Here is a 15,559-nt window from a genome sequence, read left to right as displayed (position 1 = left end):
TCAACCACCCCCCTCCAATAAAGCCGTCAGTAATTAATTACTTTTAAATGACAGCAGCATATTGAAACAGCTGATAGGGGCTGACAGCGGGGAGCCAATTAACCTGAATTACTATCTTGATTGTGGCCCAATTAATGTCAGCTGTGCAGTGTCAGAAGTAAAGGCAGGGTAATATAATTGTTTAATTAATTCCCTCCCGAGGTTAGTGACTCTGGGACCATCCCAGCTCTGACTTCTTCCTTCCAATGAATGAGGTAAGCACCACCCCACAGGTAAAAAAAGACCTGTCACTTGAAAGACCCAGGATGGATCCTGATCCCCTTTATACCTTCCAGAGAGAGGGAGAATTAAAACAATGAAATCCTGTGAGTCTGATTCCCCCAGGAAACTTGATTTCAAGTTGGAGGACCTGAAATCAAGTTCTAACTCTGTTCATTTCTAGCTGTATAACCCTAGGAAAGTTCTAGGAAAAAGGATGACAGTTATCTCGATATCCCACCCTCATTAGACCTCATCTAGTGTGTGGTTTTTAGTTCTGGGCATCATTATTAAGGAAGACACTGACAACATGGCAGGTGTCTGAAGGAGGGCAATCAGAATGGTGAAGGTTCTTAAATTTAGGTCATGTAAGGATTGGTTGAAGCAACTAGAGATGGTTAGCCTGGAGAGGACTAAGAGAGGACTTGCTAACCATATTCAACTACTTAATGGGTTCCCATGTGCAAGTGGAATTATTAGACTTTTTTTCTTCTTGACCCCAAAAGAAAGAATCCAAAGCAATGAGTGGAAGTTTCAAAGAGGCAAATTTAGGCTTTACATCAGGAAAACCTTCCTAGAAATTAGAGTTATCCAAAAGTGGAATGAACAACCCATTACAAACGGATTCTCCTTCCTTGGAGGTCTTCAAGTGGAGGTGGAATGCCCACTTGTCAGGTATGTTTTCATAGAGATTCCTGTCATCTTGGGCTGGATCAGATGATCTCTGGGGTCCCCTCTGACTCTCAGACCACAGGATTTTGTGAATCACATTATTCTGTGATATATTCTGTAATATCTCTGTGGATATCAGTTTCCTTCTCTGTAAAATGAGGTGATTAATACTGAAGACTCCTTGCCTCCAAGGGCTGGTGTGAAGCAAGAAAGAAGAAAGACACCTAGGTTGGTGGTCAGGAGAGCCAGTGGTTCAGGGGTAAAAGAATCTGAGGCAGTAGCTTTTAGAAGCAGGTAAGTTTCCTTTAAGTCTCAGCTTAATTTCAGATACATCTTGTTTGTACAGAGTTGCTTGCATGCCGTCCCCTGAATTATTACACTGTAAACTGCTTGAAGGCAGGGACTAACTTCAGCCTTTCTTTTTATCCCCAGGACTTTCTATTTCCAGTGTGCAAAGCCTAGTATATAACAGGTGCTTAATAAATGTTTGTAGATGAATAAGGATAAGTAGGGCATATACAACTTGTTCTGTGTCTCCCCTTCTCTCCCTCTCCCCCTCTCCACCTCTCCCTTTCTCCTCCCCTCCCTTTCCCTCTCACTCTCATAGGTCCATGTGAGTTTTGACCTTTGGCCCCGTCCACAGCCTGAGTCACAAGAAGCCCATGGTGGGAGGACTTTGCTGAATGGGGGGAGCAGGAAGGGTGCAGCAGGAAGAGAGAGTAGACAGAACAGAGCAGCTAGTGTGAGTGAGAGAGGGAGTGCTTTTGCCTAAGGGAGCTTGCTTGTGGGGAGACCTAAAGAAGGGAAGGTTTGGGGATGGTCATTGCATTGATGATGTGTATAGATTTCTTTGTTGCTATGATGGATTTGGCTTTCTAATACTGGAATAAATATTTTGATTTCATCTTTGAGGAAAAGAGTTTATGTTTTGCAAATCTACCCTGGCAATACATATGCATATCCAAAGTGGCTACTGTGGATATCACATTGATGCTACAATATATACATATATATGTATATGTGTATGTATATATGTGTATACATATATACATGTATGTATGAGTATGTATACAGATATAAATATACATGTAAATGTGTATATATACATGTATATGTGTATATAGCATACATATATCCCAGCTGCATGACCCTGGGCAAGTCACTTCACCCTGTTTGCCTCAGTTTCTTCATCTGCAAAATGAGCTGGAGAAGAAAATGGCAAACCACTCCAACAATTTTGCAAAGAAAACCCCACATGGAGTCACAAAGAGTAGGACACAATTGAAAACAACTAAACCTTAAAGTATAGCACTTTAATGTTTGCAAAGCAGTTTCCGAAACATTATCTCCTTTCATTCACTCTACTACCCAGGGCACTGATGAGGAGCCACAGTCACAGCAATTTCCATTCATTTCTATGATTGTTAAAAGATTTTAGAGCTATCAAAATGTTTTTCTCATAATGCTATGAGGTAAGAAGGATAAAAATTAATCTCCCCCTTTCATATATAAAGAAACTGAGGTTCTAGGAAAATGAATTACTTTGCCAACATCACACAACTAGAAAGTGAGGGAGCCAGCATTCAAAGGCAGGTCTCTTCTTACTCTGGACCCACCACTCTTTCCATTGTACCATGCTATCTCTCATTCTCTGACTCTCTCAGTCAAAGAGAAGTTCAGGTCATTAGAGCTTGAAAGGGCTTAACCTCCCCATTTAACAAATAAGGAAATTGAGGCCTGAGTTCAAATCTAGCCTCAGATACTTACTAGCTATGTGGCCCTGGGCAAGTCATTTAATCCTGTTTGTCTCAGTTTTCTTATGTTTAAAATGAGCTGCAGAAGGAAATGGAAAATCACTCCAGTATATTTGCAAAGAAAGTCTCAAATGGTGTGACAGAGTCAGATATGACTGAATAGCCAAGATGCCTTCTAATTCTAAGTGTCTCTGATTCCTAAAAGTGGAATAAGTTTCCTCAGGATATAAAGTTGATGGGATTCTGTCATAATGCCCTTTGACCCAGTGATAACACCGCTACCCAAAAGAAGTCAAATATATAGGAAAAGGTTTTATATGTACAAAAATATTTATAGCCATTCTTTGTGGTGGCTAAAAAAATGGAAACTGAAAGGAATCCATCAATTAAGGAATGACTGACTAAATTGTAGTATATGAAGATGATAGGATGCTATTGTGCTATAAGAAATGAGGAAGTAGATGATTTCAGAGACATGCAAAGACCTTCACGAATTGATGCAGCATGAAGTAATTTGTTGTTCAGTCATTTTTCAGTTGTGTCTGATTCTTTGTGATCCCATTTACGGTTTTCTTGGCAAAGATACTGGAGTGATTTGCTATTTCCTTCTCCAGCTCATTTTACAAAAGAGGAAACTGAGGCAAACAAAGTTAAATGGCTTGCCCAGAGTCATACAACTAGTAAATATTTGAGGCCTGATTTGAACTCAGAGCAATGATTCTTCGTGATTCCCAACCCAATGTTCTATCCACTGCACCACCTCACTGCCATAGGCACTAGCAAGCCCATGCGCCTACTATGAAGTCAAAGAGATGATTCAGGAGGAAAAGTGAGGCTGGTGACCTGCACAGCCCTCCCTCACTCAAAACAAAGTCAAGTGCAAGTCATGTCATCATTTCTCTGATGGCATGGTCTTCTTCGAAAACAAAGGACAAACACAACTTATGTGTAGACCAAGCTGCCTGAATGGGGACCCAGCCAACTGCGTAACTCAGCTCATCCTCTACTTTCTGTCTGCCCCCTTCCTTCTCCTCTCCATAGGAAGGTAAATTTAGATGGCCAGAAGATGCCCAGTTAACCTGGGGTTTACTAACTAGATTTCTCTCTCCCGCTCTCTCTCCCACTCTCTCTCTCACCCTCTGTCTGTTTCTGTCTTGCTGTCTCTCTCTCTCTCTGTCTCCTCTGTCTCTCTCTGTCTCTGTCCCTCTCTCTGTCTCTCTCTCTCTTTCATGTCTTTCCCAAAACCTTAAACCCAGTGCACTCTGAAGCTCATAGATTGGACAACAATAGTTCCCTCCCCAAACTCCACTAAATGTTGTTTTCTGGACCCTCCTGGCTTCAGAGTGATTATCAGTAGTAACCGTTGTTCTTTCCCTCCCAGCTTGATTTACTTGTTTTTTTTTTCTTTTGCTCATTAAAGGGGCCATTCCCTGATTACTTCTTTAAAAGGCCTGTTCACTGAATGGGTGTCACCTCACTCTAAGTGAGCACCTGAATAGTCCTTAGCTGAAAAAGGTCAAGGTCTCCCATTGCATCCTGGGCCTTTGCCAGTCATCCTGATGAATTCTAGCCACTGGATCCAGATGGCTCAGGAGGAGAAAGTGAGGCTGGTGACCTTGCACAGCCATCTATCACTCAAAACAAAGTCAAATGCAAGTCATGTCATCATTTCTCTGATGTCATGGTCTTCTTTGAAAATGAAGGACAAACACAACAACGAAGTCAAAGCAGTTTTACTTGTTATCATTGGTTTTCCGCTGACATTAAGCCTAAATTTGCCCCTTTGGAACTTTTATTCATTGCTCCCAGTTTTGACCTCTTGACCAACTGAACAAGCCTTCACACACTTGAAGGCAACTAGGACATCACCACTAAGTGTTCTATTTTCCTTAAACATCCACAGTCCTCAGAAGAAACAGCCCTTCAACATTCTGGTTGTTTTGCTCTGGACATTCTCTGTCTTATCCATTTCCTTCCTAACATGAGTTGAATATGATAGTCTACATTTGCTCTAACCAGGGCACAGACCACAGGACTGTCCCCTCCTTATTCTTGGGAGTGTTGATTCTCTCAATGAAGCCTGGTATCAAATGAGCTTTTTTTGGCTGCCACATCCCACTCACTGATCTACTGACACCACATTGAGAATGATCCATAATGTCCTAGTGAGTCATAGACCTCAACTATCCTCCTCTTGTTCAGTCATTTTTCAGTCTCAGCTGACTCATGACAACCAACACTAGACAGGGTGGTCAATGTATGTAGAATAGCATGTAGGCAAATTAGTGGCACAGCAGACAGAGCACTGGGCCTGGAGTCGGTAAAACTCGAATACTGCCTAGCTGTGTGACCCTGGGCAAGTCACTTAACCTATATTTGTCTCAGTTTCCTCAATTCTAAAATGGGAATTATAGTACCTGCCTTCCAGGGCAGTGGATAGACGACTAGACTTGGAATCAGGAAGAGCTATCTTCATGAGTTTAAATCTGGTCTCAGATACTAACTGTTTGACCCTGGTTAAGTCACTTAACTCTGTTTTCCTCAGTTTCCTCATCTGTGATAGGAGCTAGAAAAAGAAATGGCAAACCATTTTAGTACCTTTGCCAAGAAAACCTCAAAATGGGTCACAGAGAGCTGGACACAACTAAACAACAGCCCAGAGTTTTTGTGATGATCAAATGAGATAATATGCCTAAAGTGTTCAGTGCAGTGACTGGCACATAGTAGGTACTTAAGAAATGTCTGCTCCCTTTCCTTTTACTCTACTCCCTTCTTTTCTAGAGAGAGTTGATTTTTCAATGAGTACAAGGTGTGGAAAAATAAGAATGAGCATCCCATATGAAAGAGAGTTTGTTAGTGACAGATGTAATAATATTAAAAGAGGGCAGAGAAGGAAAAAAGTGAGAGAAGGACAGGGTTTAGCTGGATTGGACCCAGAGTATGGGGAGAGTTTATGGGAGAAAGGAGTTTTCATGTCCTGAGATGAGATATGTAGTTACCAGGCTACAAATCACCATGATTAGAAAAGCAGAAGACATTCTATCCACCAAACTGGCAAGATACCATTTTATTGAGGCTTCCATCTCTCAACATCTTGTGAAGAAATAAGATAGAAATGGTTCAGGTATTCAGGAGAGTCTAGGCCAAAGGGCTGGGACTGTAGAGACTAAACTCACGATCAGACCCATCATCATATCATCATCATCCTCATCAACCACAACAACCATAACAGATAAATACAATTTCAAGGTTGCAGAATGCTTTATTTTATTGATTGTCTCAGTTGTTTGAAGTAGGTGCAATCATTATTCTCCGAGATGAGAAATCTGAGGTTCAAACAGGGTAAGTGAAATGCTCAAGGTCTCCCATAGCTAGTAAGTGCCTAAGGCAGAATTAGAACTTTGCTCTTCCTAACTGCACATCCAAGTAAAATGCTCTAGGCTTAAGGCATTCTCAGAAGATATCCCACAAATGAGGACACACTTAACTCTGTGTTAAGTGTGGTATCTTATTGAATTAGATCTTGATCAGGCAGAATATCTGACCCCTCTGCCCTGAGCTCTGGGTCATCCTGATCCTATTCTATTAGATATGGCGACTGAGACCATGTTGGAGTCTTTTGGCATTTGGCCTTGTGTTTAAGCACCTGAACTTTTCATATCATTGCTCTCACCCAAAAGCAGAATCCTTGAGGTCATTTTAGACTGAAGTACTGTATAATAAGCCTCTAGGATTTTTGGCAACAAGTATGGTGAATATAAAACATAGAACAGGCTGTTGGAAGTAGAAGAAAGCTTAGAGCACAGAATGACAGAACTAGAAGGGCATTTGGGGATCATCATAATTCAAACCCTTCCTCACCCCTTCCACCAACATCATTTTACAAATGAGGAAACTGAACCCAAGAAAGAGCAAGAGACTTGCTCACAGAAGGTACCTCCTTAGACAGAAGGTATTTGGGTCAGAATCTGAATCTGTGCCTCCTAACTCAAAGCTAGTCACTTTTTCAACTACACTGGTCCAATCATGGTTGATTTCATCTATCATTCATGCTTTAGGCAGTCTGCGCCTCATTCAAGTGATTGCTTCCTCTGGCATCTCTGCTTTGGAAACCACTCAGGGCTGTTCAGAGCTATGGAAATGGGTCGACACCATCCCTTCATTCTCTGAGTGGCCTTTCTCAGCTGTTCCTCAAACGCAGTGATATTTAATAGGAAAATTCATCATGGCTCTCTTTAAGGAAGCCGTTACCTATTTTCTTCTAAAGGTCACCAGTTTTGGTCAATACATTCTAATCAGCATGCAATCCAAAGGTCACCCTCATCAGTCCTGCTTCTCCCCCATAGGCTGTTTATTTCTCCCTCCCTAACAATAGGCTAGGAACCCTCCTCTATGCAGAATGTCTGAAAGCATCACTGAATGCAGCAAGAATTAAAAATAACAACTGCCCCCAGAGGAATGTGAAACATAAGGACATCATATCTCACAACTGGAAGGGACCTTATAGATCATTTGGTCCACCAGACTCATTTTAAAGAAGAATCCAAGACATACCAGAGATAATATAATTTTCCCAAAGTCACAAGGCACTTAAGTGGTCTAAAGGTCAACTAATCAACAAAAATTTATTACACGTGTTGTTCTAGGCATTGTACAAAGTACTAGGGATACAAAGAAAGGAAAAAACAACCCCTATCCTCAAGGATCTCACAATCTAATAGTGAAAACAACACGCAGACAACAACAAGAGATAAGATAAATTGGAAAGAACGTTAGAGGGAAGGCACTAGAATTAAGGAGGATAAAAAGAGCTTCTTGCAGAAGGTGGGGTTTTAGCTGAGACTTGAAAGAAGCCAGGAAAACCAGGAGGCAGAGATGAAAAAGGAGAGGATCTCCAGCATGGGGGACATACGGGTGGCTCAAATTTTTAGAAAATTTTTCTATCCTATATACAGATGCTGTGATTGTGGTTATGGTTTGTCCTCTGCTCTCAAAGAAGACCATCATCAGGGAGATGATGACATGACTTGCAATTGACTTTGATTTGAGTGAGGGAGGGCTGTGCAAAGTCTCCAGCCTCACTTTCTCCTCCAGTCATCTCAGTTCAGTGATCAGATATCAGTCAGGATGACTGGACATGGCCCAGGATGCAGTGGGAGACCTTGACCCTTTTAAGCTAAGGTCTTTTCAGGTTCTCACTTTGAGTAAGACAGTACCCATTCAGTGAATAGGCCTCTTTAAGAAATGAGTCAAGAGATGGTCCCTTTGATTAAAAAAACAAAAACTAAGAGGGGAAGGTCCCAGCTGTCATACCACAGGATATGGTGATATTTTAAGGCATCAAGACAAAACGGTACCCACCATCAACTCCTTATTACTTTGGAGCTTCCAAAGGTTGAAGCATGACAGATTCTTCCGGCAAGATATATAAAATTGTGGTCTATTAGAACTGTAGAATACAGAAGGTCAAACATGGGAACCTTAGAGCTAGGAGAAGTTGAAGAACATAAAATGTCAACACCCAAAAAGACCTTAGAGGTTTACTACAGCCTTTCACTCCCCTTCATTTTACAGACAAGGAGTGGCAAAGCAATTACCCAAAGTGACACGGTGTGTCAGTAGAAGACTTTCCTCTTCTAAGTACCATCCTCTGTTTCTGTATCTATAAAATGAGTGAGGGATGGAAAAGTGGGGAGATCTTTAAGGTAACTTCTAGTTCTGAGTCATGTTCTCTGTAAATGTCTCTGCAGATCTCCATTTCCTTGCCTCTCAAACGGGTGGGTTGGGTTCAATGGTATCTAAGTTCCCTTCTACCTCTGATTTCCTAGCCACCTATTCCTGGAGGGATTGAACTCTAGAAAAGTCAATTACTTCTAAGGGGTCAGTGAGAGAATAGTCTCTTGACCGAGAAGCCCACTTCATTCTCTCTTCTTTTATTATTGTACAGATCCCTATTCCCACTGATGTCAGGGAGTGGTCTCTGGCAGTGAGATATACTTTGCCTCTCTAGTTCTCAGAACAATGAGATTTCTCCAGATAGAGATGAACAAAATCTTCTGCCCCCTTATTCCTTAAGACAATTGATAAATTACGAACTATAACTTTATTAGATAATAAGATGAGAAAAACATCAAGAAGCTAATTAGGCATAGAACTTTGCAGTAAAAGTCACAAAAGGCATAGACTCATTTGTCGAGTAAGCCTTGTTCAACCCCGTCTCCCAGGGCAGAGTTCTGCCCACCAGCCCTACCTGAACCCAGAGCAAATGAAAAGTATGAGGAAAGAAAAATGGGTTTGGCTAAACCCAGGTTGGAATCCTGACTCCAATTTTGAGCTATGTGACTTTAAAAACATCACTGCCCTTCTCTGAAGCCCAGGTTTCTTTTCTGCAAAATAAAGGAGTTGGACTAGAGATGATCTCTATAATGCCTTTCAGTTCTGACATTCTATGTGGTCCAAGTCTTTCAAATGCCCAAGTTCCACGATCCTGAATAATAAATAGTAACAGCAGTAATCATCACTGTCATTTTAACCAAACACAAATCTGACCATGACACTGGTGCTCAGAAGCTTTCACCAGTGCTCTGTTGTCATGGCTAGTGTGAGAATTTACTTTGTGTGACTTTACATTTCATTTACCTGGTATTTAAGGATCTCCACAATCTGTAATTGATTGTGTAAGACTTGCCTCTAGGCGCTCAACATTCCAGACAAACTGGACCAATTTAATGAAATATTTTCTCTGATTTCTGAGTCAATCAGATGCTTCCCCATACCTGGAGTTTACTGAGTCCTTACCTCCTCCTGTTAAAGTCCTTTTATTTTCCCAAGCCCTAGCTCAGTGAATGTCCACTCTGTGAAGTCTTCCCTAACTCTCCCAGAAATTAAAAGGTTATTTTGTTACTCAAATTTCCCTTAGTTACTTTGCATAGACTGATCCTTTGTACCCATCACACTTCATCTTGTAAGCACATACTCCACTGGTTTATAATGGGAATGATAACCTCCTCTCTCTGATGTGTTCTGGCTAGAGTATGGAGCATGTATAGCCCTGAAATGAACACTCCCCTAGCATCTTCTGGTGGGCCACCTAGACTGTCTCATTGTTGTAGAACCTTATGCTGTGACTATCCCAAATGATCCAGGAAGAGTTGGCTAGCCATTGGGTAAACTTTCAAAATAAAGACAACTTGCATTCCTGATAGTTTTCCCTTTCTCCAGAATTGGGATAAAGCATTTTGTCTTTGTTGACTTCCCTTAGAAGAGGGGAGAGAAGGTAGCTTTTTTTGTCTTAAATGTTCATTTTATGTTCAGTAAATAAATAAATAACCCTCCTATAGCGAGTCTGCACTGTACATTGAGTGCATTTCTTAACCTTTTGGGGGAGTTCCTAGCTAGGTAGTGCAGTGGAAAGAGGTCTAGGCCAAGACTCATCTTCCTGAGTTCAAACTTGGCCTCAGATCATTACTAGCTATGTGACCCTGGGCAAGTCACTTAGCCCTGTTTGCCTGTTTCCTCATCTATAAAATGAACTGGAGAAGGAAATGGCTTCCATACTTTCACCAAGAAAATTCCAGATGGGGTCACAGAGAGTCATATACAACTGAAAGGACTGAACATTAACAATAAGCCTTGAGCCAACCTTAAGCCAAGTTTTAGTCATTTTCCCCAATGCTCTGGGTTGGGGTCAGAACCAGAAAGTCCAAAGAAAAGAAGCTCCTCCAAGACCAAATAAAGTCTGCATGAGCCCAGATCCTCAGCCCCCTTACTTTGAAAAGACAAACATTCTAACTCCAAAGGGCTCAATACACCCCTATGTGGACATTCCCCGAGAGCGTGATCTTCTTGAGGACAAGGAATGCTTTTTTTTTTAATCTTTGTGCCTCCAGATCAGCTCCAGAGTAGATGTTTAATAAATGTTTGTTTGGATTGAATTGAATTGAAATGAGGTCTCTTCCCACTCTGTCATTCTGTACTTTGTTCTGTGTCCTAAGGCCCCATTTGAGCTGTAATAGTCTGAGTTCTATTTTCAAAGTCCTTTCCAGTTCTGACAGTCAAGGATTCTGTGCACTGAATTTGTGATGAGCTTTTTATCCCAAACACTAAAGAGTCTGAACAATCTTTCTTCCCCATCCCCCACTTCCGTTAACAAAACTAGGGAACAGGTGTTTCTCACTTCCTGAGAACACATCCCAAAGTCTGACAATGTGTGTTTGGGTCACGCTGCCTGATAGGCTATGTATTTTTGTTCTTTTATCTAGAACACCCTCTCCCCACCCCTTACCCTTGCCCCCATCATGTTTGCCACCATCCTGCTTTTGAAGGGAACTGACTCCCATCCCTATCTGAGTGGGGGAGCCTCTAGCCAGTCATGCAGTAGCTAGGTGCCATTACAGCTTTTGATTTCAGCCAGTGAGATAGGCAAGGCAAAGGAGAGATCATTCTATTTAGTATTCTGGCAGTTGACTTTCTCCATAGCCTACCTTCTCCTATCAAAGGCCTAGTTGGGGTGGGGGATAGGGAACCAGCACTTGGGACCTAATCCTGATCCTTCTACTTGGGCTAAATTGGGTACTGAGAGCATAGAGCCCTTCTTTTCAGCACCTTCTGCCCTATGAATGAGCACGGTACAATGGTTGCCTTTGGGTCAGAAGACCTGAGTTCAAATCTAAGCCTTCCAATTACTTCCTGTGTCACTTTGAGCTGGGTTGCAGTTCCTAGCTATAAAATGAAGGGATTGGCTTAAATGACCTCTGAGATCCCTTAGAGCTTCTCTAGCTCGGTGATTCTTGAATCTATGCTTCTGCTATGTAGTAAGTCACTTCCCTGAAATGAGCTTCAACTTTGTTGTTCAGTTGTTTCAGTCACATCTGACTCTTTGTGACCCATTTTGGGGTTTTCTTGGCAAAGATACTGGAGGCGTTTGCCATTTCCTTCTCCAGCTCATTTTACAGATGAGAAAACTGAGGCAAACATGGTTAAATGACTTGCCCTGGGTCACATGGCCAGTAAGTGTCTGAGGCCAGATTTGAACTCATGAAGATGAGTCTTCCTACTCTAGGCCCAGTACTCTGTCCACTGCACTACCCAGCTGCCCCTGAGTTTCAGCTTAATCCCCAATAAAAAATGAGTGGGGAGAATAATAACACCTTTGCCTCATATGCTAGCCAAGTATCATGGTGGATAAAACAACGAACCTGGAGTCAAGAAGAACTGAGTTCAACTCTGACCTCAGACTCTTACTCTCTCTGTGATCCTGGGCAAGTCACTTAACCTCTCTCTGCCTCAGTTTACTCAGCTATAAAAGGGGGTTAATGACAGCACCTATCTGCCAGAGTTGTTTTGAGGATAAAATGAGATAATATTTATAAAGTGCTTTTAGAATGTTAAAGTCCTATATAAACGCTATTACCGTATAATATACTATACATATTGTGAAAAAAATTACTTTGTAAACCTTAAGGCGCTGAACACATGCGAGTTATTTTTAAATAGAAAGTGGAACCCAACCCCCTTGCATAAACTTAACTTCAACCAAAAACCAAAACCAGAGCTAAATATGAACCTAGAAGAGTTTCCCAACAAGAGATAATCCAGCCCCCATTTGAAGACTTTCCACACTCCCCCATGAAAGAAGGTTAGCCTTCACTCTTAGTTCTGCACTGTGATGAAATCAAGTCCTTCCCCTCCTTTGCCCTGGAGTAGACCTTCAGACCCTTGAAGATCACTATTGTGCTTGTCCCATTGGCCCCTATATCCCACCCTCAGTTCCTTACCTAGGCCTGAATACCCTCTTCTCCAGGCTAAACATTCTCTGTTCCATTACTACCTGATCCTTGGTGGCTATGGTTCCAGAGCTCTGCCACCTTGGTTACTTCTTTCTGGATGTGCTCCAGATATTCTGCCATTTTTCTTTCTTATTGAAAACCATACTCCATAAATGGTCTGCCCCAGGCAGAGGACAGCAAGACCATTGCCTCTCTCTCTTCCTAGAAGCTATGCTTCTATTAATGCCACCTTCCAACTGCTGGTATCTTCCCTCTGAGATCACCTTCTATCTGTTCTGTATCTAGCTTACATGAACATAGTGTATATTGTCTCCCTTATTTAGACTATGAGCTCCTTAAGGGCAGGAGCCATGGTTTTGCCTTTCTTTGTACCCCCGGCGCTTAGCACAATACCTGGTATACTATAAGTGTTTAATAAATTCTTGTTGATTTATTGACCTAAGATGACATTAACATATTTTTGGGCCACGTCATATATACTCTGTTGGCTTATTTTCAATTTGGAATCAACTAAGACTGTCAGATGTTTTCTACATGCATGACTACAAAGTCTTAAGTTTAGGAATTAACACTTTAGAACCATATAGACAAAGCAATTGTGTAATAAGAAAGCTAACAAAAATAAAAGGTGAAAGAAGAAGAGAAGGGGAAGGTAATGGGGCCAGATGGTGTGGACCTTTGAGAAACAGGGAAAGGAATTTGATGATATTGGCCATGGAAAACCATGGTAGGTTCTTGAGGGAGGGAGTGACATAATGTAATCAAATCAAATTCTTACAGGTTAATAAAAATATTTTCAAATATTAATTTACATTTCTATAATCTTCCATATCCATTACATCTTTGATCCCATAGCAGCCCTGAGAGGAAAGTAGTGCAAATATCATTGTCACCACTCTACAATGAGGGAAATAAAGCCCAAAGAGAGAAACTTGAATTCATAGTATCTTTTTTTTTGAGGAAGCTCTTTCTAAGTCATTTACTCCAATTTAATTTCATTTTAATAGAGGAGGAGAATAAGGTCCAAAGTGGTCATTCCCAAGGTCAGAAAGCAACTTACCAACAAAATGAGAACTGAAACTCAAGTCTCTTGATTCTTAGGCTAAGGACCTCATAGGATCTCATAAGATTGAGACCTGAAAGGGAACTTATAAATAACTTATAGATAATAATAGGTAACCAACTATATAATTTACAGATGAGGAAACCAAAGGCCAATTAAGCAACTTGTTCAAGGTCACACCAAATGTAAGTGGCAGGGTTCTCTCCACTAGACCATATTCTTCTAAGTTGATTTATTTAATTACAGGGGTAAGATAAAATTTTATACCCTGAATCCTGGAGAAATTTGGGCTAAGCCTAGGCTCTGAGTAGTTTATTGCCTCCCCAAGTTGACTGCCTGCCAGTCACATCACCCTGTTGCCCCCCAGCTGTGCATCCCCATCAAAAGCTTCCCCCCCCCAAACAAGCATGGAGTTGCCATCAATATTATGACAGATGCAGATTGGAGAGCTAATGAAGCCACTGGTAGAAATGAATTAAATCCACAAAATGAAGTTTGCCTAACGAAATCTCCTCCTTGTAAATAAATAAAAACTCCCTTGAATCTGCTTAGCATTTCAGACTAGGAAGGAATCTTGGAACATGTAATGTCAGAGGTGGATGAAACATTAGGATGGGGATGATAGAAAGTTAGAGCTGGTGAGAATCTTAGACGTTCATGGAGATTAACTCCCTGGCTCTACAAGACAAGGAAACTGATCCCCAGACTGGGGAGGTGACTTGCCCAAGATTACACATTGAGATGGTAGCATATCAATGATTAGAGTCAGGATGGATCTTCAGACTCACTCCAGAGTATAGTAGTCTAGTCTAGTTCTTCATCCCCCCCACTTTTCACTCCTCAAGAGACAATCAGTCAAAACCAGATGCCTAGAGTCTGAATCCTGCAAGAGGAAAATTCCTGGATGAAAATAAACTGACCCAAGAGGAAGGAGAACCAACCTGAAACTATTCTGTGTGTAGGTGGTCCTCTGGATCTCTGTCTTCATCCCGGTTTGACAGCTCAGAAAAGCCTCCCAGAGATACTGTAAGCATCCGTGTTTTCCTGAAAAAAAATCAGTCAGGATTTTTAGGTCATCAGAATCAATGATTCTCCTGAAGTTGTCTTTTATCTAACTTTTACATTGCTAGATTTGTATGCTACTCCTTCAAGGATTGAGGCTGGGAATAGTCAGGGAAAAGCCATAGTTCATGGCTTTGCCTAAACCCCTCTCTCACACCTTCATACTTGTTTTCCCTAAGGAGTTGCATTTGAAATGTGGCAGTGGTAGGAGGCTGGGGTGGGTGAGTGACTTTCCAAGGCAAGAAAACACCAGACTAGTTGAGGAGACAGAAGTGAGAGATGTTGCAGAGGGGAAATCCACAGGATGTGGGAGGTGAAAGAGATGGAAAGGAGAAGTCAAAGATAGCTTGAAGGTTTAGTATATCAGAAAATAAAGGATGGAGCTTGATGCTGCAAATAGGGAAATGAGAATGAACAATCTGGATCCTTCTGATTGGATATCCCGAGGGACATCTAGGCAGACATAAATACAGTTAGACTCCCACTTGAGGTAAAATATTCTAGGATTGTCTCACCTTACAATAGAGGAACTAGTTGCTGAGAAGAAAAAGAAAAATGTCACTTGTCAACAGTTAGACATCACCGGAAGATTTCATAGATCAGAGATCAGATCCAAACAACTCATTTTATAAATAAGGTTACTGAGGCCTAGAAAATGAAAGAGATTCACTCACAGTCAGACAAAAAACAATGAGGACAAAGCAAAGGGCTATAAAACTATGCACACCCTTTCCTCTGACAATATCACTACTAAGTCTGTATTCCAGAAAGATTTAAAAGGGGAGGGGGAATCTATCTGCACAAAAATATTTATAGCAGCTCTTTTTATGGTAGCCAATAATTGAAAATTGAGGCCATACCCATCAATGGGGGAATGGCTGAACAAGTCGTGGTATATGAATGTAAAGGAATACTACTATACTACTGTGTATATAATATAATACTACTGTATATACCATAAG

At 41.3% G+C, this 15,559-nt stretch overlaps 1 long non-coding RNA gene across 1 annotated transcript in view; it reads right to left on the bottom strand.

The window, feature by feature from the left end:
- LOC140500391 (uncharacterized) overlaps positions 1-14,992 on the bottom strand; it is a 90,543-nt gene extending 75,551 nt beyond the window's left edge. Inside the window, exons 1-2 of the long non-coding RNA XR_011965716.1 lie at positions 14,755-14,992; positions 14,477-14,579 (exon numbers count right to left, since the gene is read on the bottom strand). This is a non-coding gene — a long non-coding RNA (uncharacterized lncRNA). The remainder of the gene's footprint in view (positions 1-14,476; positions 14,580-14,754) is intronic.
- Between the last annotated feature and the right edge of the window lie 567 nt (positions 14,993-15,559).

The sequence above is a fragment of the Notamacropus eugenii genome, chromosome 4, assembly GCF_028372415.1.
Source record: "Notamacropus eugenii isolate mMacEug1 chromosome 4, mMacEug1.pri_v2, whole genome shotgun sequence".
Taxonomy (NCBI): Eukaryota; Metazoa; Chordata; class Mammalia; order Diprotodontia; family Macropodidae; genus Notamacropus; species Notamacropus eugenii.
The sequence above is the reverse complement of the archived record's forward strand: the minus strand, read 5'-3'. Positions and strand labels throughout refer to the sequence as shown.